Source organism: Halichoerus grypus, chromosome 3 (genome assembly GCF_964656455.1).
Source record: "Halichoerus grypus chromosome 3, mHalGry1.hap1.1, whole genome shotgun sequence".
Lineage (NCBI taxonomy): Eukaryota > Metazoa > Chordata > Mammalia > Carnivora > Phocidae > Halichoerus > Halichoerus grypus.
Genome location: NC_135714.1, coordinates 162662230 through 162674567, shown reverse-complemented (window position 1 = coordinate 162674567; position 12338 = coordinate 162662230).

The following is a 12338-nucleotide window of genomic DNA, read 5'->3' as shown; positions in this document are numbered from 1 at the left end:
TTCAGAAGATGCTAACAAGGAAAATATTGCAGTAGTCTGGGTGAGAAATAAGAGTGGTTTGCACCTGGGGCTAGATATGGAGAAAAGAAGGGGGAGAGATTTTTTGATGTAGACATGACAAGATTGGTAATGGCCAGGATTTGGGAAGGAAGGAAAAGAAAGAGCGAGAATGGCTTCCAAATTCCTGGTTTGAACCAAAGAAATCTCTTTCACATGACTGCCCCTTTATATTTGGCTCTTACAGGAACTTTGGGAAGAAGGTAGCCAGGGGTTTTTGTCCCTGGTTAACAGAAGAAAATAAGAAACTGAGAGATTAGGTGATTCACCTGGTGTCTCATGTTTGTTAGCAGAAGCCCTGACTAGCTCCCTCCTTTCTAGACCCTGGGTCTAGCCATCTCCACTGACCCCTGTGGGAAGTGCCTGTACCCTGTCTCAGGACCATCATGCGGCCGGCCCCATTGCTTCTGGGCTGGCAGCTTCCCTGGCCACCTGTGTGTACAGTTCCATCAAACCTCCATCCTGCCTCTCCCCTCCCACCGGTTGTGGCCTCACTCTTACTTAATGACTCTCATCTCCCAGAAAGTTCCTCCCAGAATCCACAGTGGGCGGCGTTATGAACTCCTCATGTCTGGTGATAACTTTTTATGAGGTTTTTGTTCTTTTACAATATATTAAAGCCATATTTTTGCCAGGTTTTTACTTCAGTTTATTTCTTGTCCTTGAATCACTCCTTCCCTTCTCCCCCACCCACTCGGTTATCTCCCCCACTCCCTCACCTGAGCAGGCTTTGCACTGGAGATGTTTAATTCTACTTTAATCCCAATTCCCTGAGGTACATGAAAGCAGCTTTACGAGACCACAAATCCAAGAAGATAAAGTGCATTTTTATTAGTTGTGTCGGCATCAAAGGGAAAAAAATGGAATCTAATGTGAAATAGTCAATAATGAATTTGCTTAATAGCCTTCCTCATCCCCTCAATGGGTCTCACTGAAGGTAGTGGCCTCCCAGGTAGGGCATAGGGACTGGCAGACTTTCTCAGGGGATGAGGCAAAGGATAACCTCCTGCCTGGCTGTATTTTTATTTTCATTTCTTCCAGCAGGAAGATATTTCTTCCAAATGGAACTAAGAGGCTTAAAGGCAGGGGTGGGGAAAGAAGAGGTTTGAGGAGCAGGCATGAGGGGAAGGGATGGGCTGGCTGAGGGTTAAAGCCCGCCATTGCCCAGGGGCTGCCGGGGTTCTCTCTGCCATGCTCTAAGCCCAGGTGGATGCCTAGGCCACTGAGAGATGCTTTGATGACAGAAAGATGGAGGGTGGAGGCAGGGATGCTGGGGCATCACTAACAAAGAGGGTGTGCTACCTCAGGGGCAGGGTGAGCAGCATCCCCATGAAGCCAGGGAGGGTATACTTTGTGAAGTGAAGGTGAAGGAGCAACGCTCACGGCACCTGTGCTGTCTTCAGATTCAAGTTCCTAGGCTCAGATCCTGCACTAATTCAACTGCTCTGAGGCCTGGGCCATTGCTGGCCCATCCCCCTCATTAGTTCAGCATTTATCTCATCTTGTCTCTGTGGCCACAGGCCCTGGCTTTGTAGATACTCCCTGACCTCACCCCACACTCTCTGACCTCACCCCACCTCTCTTCTTCCCCTTTTACCCCCTTTCTGCCTCTTTCTTCCTCTTCTCTCCCTACTTCCCTCTCCCTTTCTTGCAACTCCTCTGTCTGCTTAGAGGAAGCCTTCATGCCTAGGCTGTTACCCACAGGAAGGGCCCTGACCCTAACTTCTACAGGTTGGCAGGTATTCAAGTAATTTCCTGAGAATACTAAAGCTCCTGGCAGTCTTTGACAGTGGTTTTTAGGACGTTTTGGGGTTGAAAAGGAGAGCTCTATTCTCTCTTCTCAAAAAAAGAGGGGGGAAAGGGATGTTTTGGGTGATGGGATGAGACTTTCGTTTATGCCACATGGCCACTAGATGGCAATAGTCAAACATGCAAAAAGGTAAGCAGCCCGGGAATCCAGCAGGCCTCCCTTTCTCCCAGCATTTCTCCCTATAGTAGGAAGGGTTGGGGGTAGGGTATTGAGAACAGAGGCAGGGGACCAACGCATAGGTAAGACCTGGGCAGGCATCTGTCTTGGAAAATAGGGTGGGTCTGTAGCAACGTCAAGGTAGCGTCAGAGAGCAAAGGCAGTCTGCCTATAAAAGGCTGCCATCCCCCAACCAGGGCTGATCCTCCTGCCCAGCCACTGGGGCTCCAATTTCTCCAGGCTGGATGAGGTGGGCATTCCCACACCTGCTTACTGCTGTGTTCAGGTGTGACCCTCAAGATGCTTGGCCTTAAAAGGGGAGAACAAGTGGTTTCCTATTTCTCAAGGTGGTTTTGAGGATGGGTTGTAGTTTCATCTTATTTCAGGATGCCCTGAGATCATTAAGGGAAGGTCACAGTGCTGAGATTTGCATAAGGTTGTTGCTTAAACTGTTTATCATGAAAGCTGTTCATCTGCCTGGAGGAACCCAGAGCATGGACCAGCCTGTCATTCAAGGCATCAACAGATACAGGCAGGGGATAATGGTATGTGTTCAAAAATATTTGTTGAATTGAGCTTAATTGAATAGTCTCTGCCCTTCAGGACCTTATAATCTAGTGAGAGAGAGAGAGAGAGAGAGAGAAAGAGACTGTGTGAAGCAATTAAAGAATAATTTAGTGCTGCTAGACTATGGCTTGCTTATGGCTTGCTATCAGTGAACTGGAGTTTAGAAAAGAAAGATCATGTAGAGGCTCATGGAATTTGAGCTAGGTCTTGAAAGGTTTAGATAAGAAAAAGTTACAGCATGACTGGAGAAGACAGGAAGAGCCTGGCACAATTAGGACATTTTACTTGCAGGAATGGAGGGTTTATGCTATAGTTAGCAAGGTGAGGTAGACTTAGGTTGGAGGTGGGTACTTAAAAGTCAGGCCAAAGTGTCCGTACTTGATCCAAAGCAATAGGAAGCTATTGCAAGTTCTTGAGCAGGAGAGTGACCTGCTGGAGGTGTTGGTTAAGAAAACTCTCAACTATGGCTCATGACTGGGAGGTCATTGTGTGCAGGGATGGTGGGTTTTTCTTTTCTGTGGCTCTCAAAGGGTCAGTGTAATGCTTGGCCTTGATAAGTGTTCGATAAATGTTGAACTGAAAGGACATGCCACAGGAGCCCCAAGGACACTGAGGCTCCCTCAGGGGAGGTCAGATTCACTGGTGAGCATGCAGAGCAGATCTAGGGCTGCCGGCAGTTTGGCTGAGTGCCACCCGCACCAAGCACCAGTTTTCCGAGGGCTGCTTTGTTCACTGGCTCAGCAGAGCATGTGAGATGTGATCACAAGCTTGAAATAACACAGACAGTCTCTGCTCTGTGCCACTTCCTATTTTGCTGATCCACTTATTTGACAATGCCTAAGAAACACCTACACCTTCCTTTTTTCCCTGCATTGCCCACTTGTGGGGATTTCTGCAGTCTGAGTGTCGATGCAGGAGGCACACTGCTAGCAGCCCTCTCACCTGCAGGGAGGTGTTGACCAGGGATGGAGGGACTCATGGAGGCACCTTATCCAAACATTGGTGTAGGTGAAATGTCTAAATGCTTTTGGCTTTCTGCTGTGGACAAAGGCAGAGCTGACTGAACAAATACTCTGTTTCAAGGTGCCTTCACCTCTACCATCATTCTCATTTCTACTCTGAGGTTGGTTTCATTTCATCCATTTATAGTGGAAGAAGCTGAGGAGTGGTAATGGTGGGTGATTTACAACAAATGGCATTATTCCAAATGGGATGGACTCTCACTGTCAAACCTTGTGCCTATCCCATGAGACCCTGCTGCCTGGGTCCAGGCTATGAGGACAAGGAGTGCAGGGAAAGTCCCAGCCTGCCATGGCAGCTCTCAAATGTGGAGGTGGTAAGGCCAACTGGGATGAGGGAGGGCACTCCCAGAGTTCAGGAGCACAGCGAAATCCTGATGTTAGATGGGGCTCCATGCTTCCTCAACAAGGCTGGGTCCAGGAGAAGACTGGGCATGCCTGGGAGTTAGGTCAGCAGAGACGGGATCCAATGTCAAGTGAGAGGCGAGGGTCAGGAGCACGTAGCTATCTGGCAAAAGAGGCCAGTTGTCAGTCTACAAACATTTATTGAACACCTGCTTACTCCAGATGAGGAGTAAGACATGATTTCTCATCCTGGTGGGGATAGAGACTAGAAAATCAACAGTTACAATATAATGTATTGTTTATGGTAATAGGGATGGATAAAAAGGCTATGGGAATCTGAAAGAAAAATCAGTTGCATCTTTTCTGGGGTGGTGGGAATGAGTGATAAGGACCTTGGGAACACATGACAGAGCTCATGTCATTGACTTGGTTAAGGACGAGGCATAAACAGCACAGACCCTTTCCGTGTGCTGCCATAGGTGTTGCCTCCTGGAGCCCACTGGTACCGGAGCTGTGTAGAAATGTTTTCTCATGTTTCAAAATTGTCATTGCAGGCAGCACTGGGCTCGTGGGCCTGGGTTCTGTGATGTCTTCTCTTCTTCTTCATCTCTTAGAACTTCATAAATCCCAGTGCAAGAGCCAATAACCTTACCATTGTCTTTCAGACTCCTTTCTCCTTGTCCACAATCTCACTGCACACATTATCAGGACACTGGAAAACTCTATCATGAGAGATAATTCATCCTTGTTTTAAATCATCTTTACATGCCTTAGGGACCAGTTTGAGAGTATGTGTGGTAAGTCTGGCTGGATCCGATGCTCAGGAGCACCAAGTGTTAATGCACTTGCCTTTCTCATATGAGACAATACATTTTTGTGTCTTGGTAGTGGATAGGATGTATTTTCCAGAGGCAGTGAAAACCCTCAGAGGGTGGTAACATTAGTGTGCTCTGGAAATAATAATGAACTCAATAATAAATATAATAACTACCATTTATTAAATGTCCAAAGTCACATAGCAAGGAAATGGAAATGCAAATGAGAATTTATCTGTGACTGGGGTGGGTTTCATGATGGGCTTGTGATACTCCTTAGGAGAGCCTCCCTGGCTTTGAGTCTATTGAACAGAGGGAAGGATGGGAAGATGGAGGAAGAGTGGGGCAGGGGAGGCACAGGCTTGCTGCTAGTTCTAGTATAATAAACAAGTATGTGAAAGCAGCTTGCTGGGCCCAGCCTTTGTTCTCATTCCCAGCAGTCAGCTCCTGGATCTTTCCAGATGACTGTGGATTCCTACATACAGCACTTGGGTCGTTTAACAGATCATATCCTAGCTTATTGTGATATTGTGCTTTATAAGAAAAATCCATTTGATCATTTAGATGACCAATATATATATTTCTCACATATATTTGGTCTATTCACACTTCCTGGTTCACAGGTCCCAAAGCCCTTGGAATTTCCTGAATTTTGAGAGTGATAAAGGTGCCTTTTGTTATGTTAATGAGGCGAGTTTTGGAAAGTGCCTGAGGATGGGGGCTGGTTGCCAATAGAGCCAACTCTGATTAGAGGGTTGGAATTTTCAATGCTACTTCCTGATCTCTGGGGAGGGGAGAGGGGCTAGAGGTTCAATTAATTGGCAATGACCAGTGATAGCCAATCATGAATATATAATGAAGTCTCCATGAAAACCCAAGAGGACAGCTTTCTGGTCCTTTATCGAAGAGCTTCCATGCTTGTGGAATCAGAATGCTCCCAGGTGTCAGTGAGTGGGGCCCGAAGCTCCATGAGGACAGAAGTTCTTTTGTTTAGGACCTTGCCGTATCTCTTCATCTTGCTGTTGATTCATATCCTTTTTATCATATGCTTTAATAAAATGGTAAAGGTTAGTAACTGTTTCCCTGAGTTCTGTAAGCTGCTCTACCAAAGAAATCGAACTTAAGGAGGAGGTCTTTGGAACCCCTGAACTATAGCCCGTCAGTCAGAAACACAGGTAACAGCCTGAGGCTTGCAACCTGGCTTCTGAACTGGGGGGGTGGGGAGGGCAGTTTTACAAGACTGAACCTTTAACTGTGCAACTTGATGCTATCTCCAGGTAGATAGTATCAGAATTGAGTTGAATTCTGCTGGTGTCTGAGAATTTCTTGGTGTTGCGTGTGTAGGGACTCCCCCTCCCATATTGGAATTGTGCCCGGGAGCCCTAAAAGACCTGTGCCCCAAATTAATCTCACGTGGTTGGGGGCACAAAACATTCTATAACATGACAACATTGAACTTGATTCAGATTCAAAGCCAACTAGCATTGATTGAGAACCTACTATGTTCCAGGCATTGGGCCAGATAGTTTTGTCTAACATTATCATGTTTAAGCTTTATGACAACCTAATGTGAGGCGTTATCTCACTTTTTTAATCGAGAGTCCCAGGGGTGTTGCGTAAGGTTCCATGATGTATTAATAACAGTGGTAGCTTCTTTCCTCTCTTAGCTGTTTCTGAGGTCCTTTCAGTTCTAATATTCTAATACCTGGGCCATTGGGAGAAACATGGGAATTGATTACAGCTGGGAGCAGGATGCTAGATGATTCCAAAAGAACAACTTCCTTTTTTCTATTACCCACCCCCTCTCCTTTTAAGTGCTCTTTCACCTGGATAACTAACAGCTAATGTTTCCTTTTTCTCATTTCTTTTTCGTATCCCCAGGAGTAAAAGCCAAGGAAAACATGAGATTAGAAACAATAGAGAACTTGTATAATGAAGACTAGTGTACAAAGGAGAGCAGGAGAGAAGGGCGAGTAGCTAAGTAGGAGACATTCATATCCAGAAACAGAGGTCTTGGGAACAACCTCAGCCACTACTTGTAGACCGGGTGGATGCAGCTCAAGACAGTTGCAGGACCTGCTAGGTGCGGTTGACACCAGCTGTTCACCAGTCACATTTCCCCTTCCTTTTGGCTTAATAGCTAGACTGCATTTCCTAGCCTCTCTGATGTTAGGGTGATCAAACAACTGAGTGTTGGCCAGTGAGATGTGGGTGGATGTGATATTAGCTACTTCCAGGCTTGGCTGTTAAGAACCTCTTACCTATGACTTCCACGCTCTTTCCTCTCTCACAGTAACCCTAGAAACCACATGCTAGAGATGGTGGAGCCACAATGTAAGGAGCTTGGGTCCGAGCATCACCACTGTGAGAGATAAACTTTCATTATGTGAAACACCTGGGATGTGAGGGTTTATCTATTACAACAACTAGCATAACCTTGGCTAATATACTCAGGTTCCTTATATGGAAAAACAAAGGGTGCTAGCCAGAATGATTTCTGAGGTCTTTCAGCTTCTGGTTTTATGGTGCCATGAAAGAGGAGTGCAAATCCCAGCAGTATAGCATTGAACATGATTTATAGTACCTTGTGAGCTTCTCTATGGTCTCTGTCTTTAGGGAGCTTCCATTTGAGACCAGCTGTGGTAAATAGCTTTTCTTTCCTGGCACTGTACTTTGCTCCAAATGACCTAAGTGAGGACCCTTCTCATCTCTGTGAATTGTATATAATGACAAGGGCCTCTTCTTTTGTTCTAGAATAGTGCTGAAGATGAAATAAATAATGGCTTGCAAAGATTGTGTTTGTACACACTAAATGCTATATAAGGGATTATTATTAATTATAGATCAGGTTGTAGTTGAGATTCAGGAAGTCAGCAAAAGATTCAGGAACTCACAAGTAATCATTTTAAGTATGACATTTACTTTCATTGACCCCAGCCAGGTTGCATAATATTAGTCCAAATGGTAATATAATCCATTTTATGTAAATCAAATAGGTGACAATTGAAACTCTTATACACAAATTAGAGAATGATTATTTCAATCAGAGAACTGAACTATCAATTTCCTGATCTTAATACTGAGAGAAAGGAAATTTTCAAGTGAAAAGTTATCAATTAAAGATCGATTCAAAGTAATGATAAAGTAATACTGGGATTGGGGGAGGGTGAGTCAGACTAAGTAAAATCCAACTTAAATAAGATTTTTTACAAAAACTAGTACACAAAATGAAATAGTTTTCTTAAAATGGGTTTGCAAAAGACAGTTCTATCAACACAGTTTCTGCATCTTCCATGTGTTGGAATTACAGTAGTGAACCAGAAATACAAAGTTCCTGCTCTATGGGGAGCTAGACAATGTACATTTAAAAAGTTCAATATCAGGTACAAACAGCCAACAATGATTGCATCCTGCCATGTTTTTTACTAGGAGTTTTATAGGTATTAACTCATTTAAGCCTTGTTAGAGCTTTATAGGATAAGCACTGTTACTCTGATCTCCATTTTATAGGTGGGAAAATTGATATACAGAGAGGTTAATTGTCAAAGCTGGGGAGCCTATTCTTACCTCCTAATCTATACTATATCTTATTAGTGTTAAGGGCTATAAAGAACATGAATCAGGAAATAAATATGATAGAGAAGATGTGGCTAATTAGGATGGTTAAGAAGACAAAACATTTAAGAGAAACCTCAGTAGAGTGAGGAAACCAGTCTGAAGATATCAAGGGAAAGATTGTATTCTAGGCAGAGTAAACAGCAAGTGCCAAGGCCTTAAGATGGGAAAAGTATAGTGGGTTTGAATAATACCAAGATGGTTGGTTTCTGAATGGATAAGTAAGGGGAAAAGTGACAGAAGACAGAGTTGGAAAGATAGCCAGGGCTAGATACTATAGGGCCTTGGCATCCACGATAAGGGCTTTGGCATTTGTCTGAAGAATTATGATAAACCATTGTAGGATTTTGAGCAAGGGCAATAATGGGATCTAATTTACATTAAGAAACAATGAACTATTCTGGATGTTCAGCGTGTGGCAGGAGTTCAAGATGACAAGAATAGAAATGGGGGGGCACCTGAGTGGCTCAGTTGGTTAAGCGACTGCCTTTGGCTCAGGTCATGATCCCGGGGTCCTGGGATTGAGTCCCACATTGGGGTCCCCCTGCTCTGCGGGGAGCCTGCTTCTCCCTCTGCCTGCCACTCCCCCTGCTTGTGCTCTCTCTCTCTCTGTCAAATAAATAAATAAAAATCTTAAAAAAAAAAAAAAAAAAGAATAGAAATGGGGATGTGGTATAGAATGGAAACTACTACAATAGTCCAGGCAAGAGATAATCTGGAACTAGATCAGAGTGATAAGGATGTAAGTGCTCGAGTTTGGAAGCTTTGGATGTGGTGTGCAAGAGAAAGAGAGGAATATAGATGATATCAAGTCTTTTTCAGCCTGAGCAACTGGGTATGACGTGGTGGTGGTGCCATTTGCTGAAATAAGGAAGAGTAGAGATGAGCAGGTCTATCAGTAGTGGCTGGCGGTAATTAAGAGTACCATTTTGGACATGCATGTGGAGATACTGAGTAAGAAATTACATACTCAAACCTGAAGATTAGGGGAAAAGTGGGGGTGGGAGAAACTAGTTTTAGAATCCCAGCCACAGATACGGAGAAAATGGTACAAAATAGATTTATTCTAGGATTTCAACATTTAAATCTCAAGAAGAGGAGGAGCCAGTGAAGCAGACTGACAGAGGGTCCAGTGGAGCAGTAGGAAAACAGAGAAAGTGAGTTTCCTGATGCCAAGACATGAAAATGTTTTAAGTAGGATGGCATAATCAGTGGTTCAGTAAGGAGACCAATTAATTGATCACTAGATTTGGCAACACAGAAGTGGTTTTGACAAGTGTGGTTTTTCCATGGAATGATGGGGACTCAAGCCTGTTTAGAAAGTCAGAATTTGGGGCATCTGGGTGGCTCAGTCTGTTAAGTGTCTGCTTTTGGCTCAGGTCATGATCCCAGGGTCCTGGGCTCCCTGCTTAGCGAGGAGCATGCTTCTCCCTCTCCCTCTGCCCCTCCCCCCTGCTTGTGTTCTCTCTCTCTCAAATAAATAAATAAAATCTTTAAAAAAAAAAGTCAGAATTTGCTGAGTAAGGCTGACATGACAATCAACTACCAACTCTCAAGGACTTGTCAAACAGTAATGTTTTGTTGTTCATGTTACCTGTTGATAGCTTTGGGTCAGCTAAAGTTCTACTCCTTATAACTTCTCATTTTCAAACCCAGGCTGAAAGGATAGCTCCAATCTTAGGCTTACAGTTATTGTAGCTTAGGCGAAGAGCAAGATTGCTGGTGGCAACTTGACATGCCTCTTAAAACTTCTACTCAAACATAGCTCATATCATGTCTATTATGATTCTATTGGGTAAGCCAGCCACATGGCCAAGCCTGCTGATGGTTGTGGGAGGTATACTCCACCTACAGGAGGCACTGCAGGTCACATGGCAACCACAATCCTTACAGAAAGGTGGAGCCAATAGTTGGGAATAATAGCAGTCTTCTACAAAAAGAGTTCAAGAGAAATTGGAAGGTAAATTAGTGAAGATAAGAATTACAAAAATACATGTAATCAGGAATTTTATTATAAAGGGAGTAAGTAAACAGGGTAGTAGCCATGAGAACTGCTGCTTCTTCTTTAAGATGTGTGTTATTTCAGCATGTTTGTGTGTGATATACTATTCTCAGAGAGACAAAAGTGAAGAAGGAGAGTGATAGAATAACTACAGGGATAAAATCTTGTAGGTGGAAGGAAACAGCGTCCTCTGGACAGTGGAAAGGTTGACCTCTAGGAAGAATTTTTCCTCTGGCAGAAGAAAATGCAGAGCTCATTGGCACAGAGACTGGGAACTGTGGCTGCAGGAAGAGAAGGAATTTCTCTGATTGCTTCTGTGTTCTTGGTGAAATAGACCAACATCCAAGAGTGAAGAAATAAGAAGGGGTATTGGAGATTTGAGAATTGAAAAGCTGTGAAATAATTACCATGTGGATGAAATGAATAGAAAAATGAAGTAGGAACATTGTTCTACTTGGGGTCTGTGGTCATGGATTTAAGATGAGAACAGTCAAGGTGTTTGCATGTTTTTCATCATTTCCATTCAGCTGGATGCAGTTATGAGGTAGATGGAGAGTTGGGTTTAACCAAAGGTTAGAGGCATCCAGGATGGCTTCCATGATGGAGAGCAAAAGGAACTGATGGCTTATCCAATGGATTGATTTTAATAAAGGAAGATGGAGTGAAAACATGAAAAGTAGGATAAATAGTAAGCATAGGTTTTATGATCTGGAAATTCTGGAGGGTCAAATATTGTTGAAGTAGGTGTACTAGAGAGAGTAAACTGGAATATTGGTGATGATGGTCAGTTGAATGTTTGATATCAAGATACTAGAGATGATGCAGTTGGTAATGACAGTCTGGGCTATGGGCATGGAAGTTGTGGGCTGAGATGGGCTGAGAGGATTTCTGAACTGATTATTGGCAGTGATGTCAGGCACTGAGAAACTAGGGTGTTAAATGGATCAAGTATGTGAATGTAGAAGTCACCAGGAGGGAAAATATAGAAAGGATGGAGGCAAAAGAGGTTATAAATAAATGCAACATAGAGATGGTGAGTATTCTCAGATGGCAAAAGCTTCTGAATCCTAAAGATCTGATGTGATCCTAAAGATCTTGCCTTTTCTTCTTTTGAGCTGTTTTGGGGAAAGATGTGTCCTTGATGGCTAATTGGAGGTGTTTTTACACTGACTGCTTGGTACCTTGGCATATGGGGGATGCAGGAAATGCTCCAGGGTCTTACATGGGAATGGAATGTGTCCTTACCCTTGCTTCCATCCTGCCTCCTGGCTGCCAAAGCATGGGAGACTCTGATAGATGCAGGATGCTGTGAGAACACATGATGCCTTCTCACAGCAAGTCAACAGGAGAAGAGTCCAACACAAGCCCCAGATGTGAGGAAATGCAGTGACAGGAGTGGTAAACCATTCCACAACAGTGGCAGGGAGAGGGGGCCCAGTGTATGGGTGGTAGGTGGAAGGAGAACACAAGTAAAGGAGGGACATTGTCTTGTCACCCCGGGACATGTTCTGTAACAGTTTCCCATCCATCATGTGGGGTTTCTCAGAGGGCTTCCCTTCCCACCTCCATGACCCTCACCTCCACCCCCAGCTTGGTAAGACCATCTTGATTTCATGGTGAAGATGTTTAGAGTCTGTATACTCACACATCTTATTGTGGGGCATCTGTAGAGAGTTGGACTAGGGACGCTTTTTGATGGCATTGCTTTTAGTTCATTTTATCATAGAGCTCTGAGACAGAATTGATATCCCATAATTGGACATTTGGCTCAGCAAAATGACAACTGTTTAAATAACAGGTTCTCCAAAATATAGTCTTTTTCTAAAGCTTATTGTAATGTTTAGTTTTCCGAGCTTTGTTTTTTAAAGATGTTACTTTTTGAGGTTGTTTTTTTTTTTTTCCTTTTCGCTTAGACCATCAGAAGGTGGCAGCTGACCTGCCTGCTCCACTTC